The 1039-nt window shown below is 38.1% G+C and overlaps 1 non-coding gene across 1 annotated transcript; it reads right to left on the reverse strand.

Annotated features, from left to right (window-relative positions):
• Positions 1–719: 719 nt before the first annotated feature.
• On the reverse strand, positions 720–793 carry TRNAI-AAU (transfer RNA isoleucine (anticodon AAU)). Its single transcript has one exon. It is a non-coding gene; the product is annotated as a tRNA-Ile (tRNA).
• Between the last annotated feature and the right edge of the window lie 246 nt (positions 794–1039).

Here is a 1039-nt window from a genome sequence, read left to right on the forward strand (position 1 = left end):
TAACGGGCTTTTTTTCCCCTGTCGTGTGAATATTGTCTTATTATCTGCCTGCACAAATAAAATACTTTGTGGACCGGAAATCTAATATGATAAACCGGTTTGTTTAACAATTATATTGTACGGCTGATAATCTTAATCTGTGTGAAGTATTACGTGGAACGTTTTTTTTATTCGGATTAAGATTATACCAAAATATTATATGCAACAGAAAATATGGGTAATGGTTAAAAAATATTTGTTATTGTGGGATACACCAGGGAAACCCCTCTTTGGGGCAAGTTATATTAAAAACATTTAAATAAGTATTTTGGACAAAATTTGTAATTTATATCTTACACAATTGATGTGGACTATGGGTAATAAGCACAAAATCTAAAAAGTCTGCTGGAAACCCAGGTTATCGTTGCTTTCCAGGGACGAGTGTCGGGCAATAATTATTTACTGGATACGTTTTAATTCCATTAGTAATGTTATTTTTTTCTTCTTTTTCTCAGTTCTGTTATGAATCAAATACATGATCTGTGGGGATAACGGTGACAGAACTACCGATGATCATTTTTATCCATGTTCCTATCAGACAGTCTGACCATTATGTATATGGATAACAATTGATGTTTTCGTAAATTAAAATAAAACCTTTTCAAGATAAAAAAAATAAATTGACCTAAAACACAATAAATTTTCATAGATTTCACTTGTAAATTAGTCGAAAAGGAAAGTGGCCAATACGGGGATCGAACCCGCGACCTTGGCGTTATTAGCACCACGCTCTAACCAACTGAGCTAACCGGCCATGTGACAATGCCTTCCTAAAACCTTTTTTATTTTTTTATGGTGCCACCTGAAGGGGTGTAGCTAGGGGTGGGGGGGGGGGGGCAGGCGCCCCTGGTGCAACTTAGATGGGGGCGCCAGCGCCACCCCCTCCTGCACTATATTTGTACCTGCGTCTATAGGACACAGGTACAATTAGAACCAGTGAATGGTCGTGTATGTTCCGTGCCCGGCCATCAATGGCGGATTATCATGGTACATTGTAGGT

Source organism: Rhinoderma darwinii, chromosome 3, assembly GCF_050947455.1.
Source record: "Rhinoderma darwinii isolate aRhiDar2 chromosome 3, aRhiDar2.hap1, whole genome shotgun sequence".
Taxonomy (NCBI): domain Eukaryota; kingdom Metazoa; phylum Chordata; class Amphibia; order Anura; family Rhinodermatidae; genus Rhinoderma; species Rhinoderma darwinii.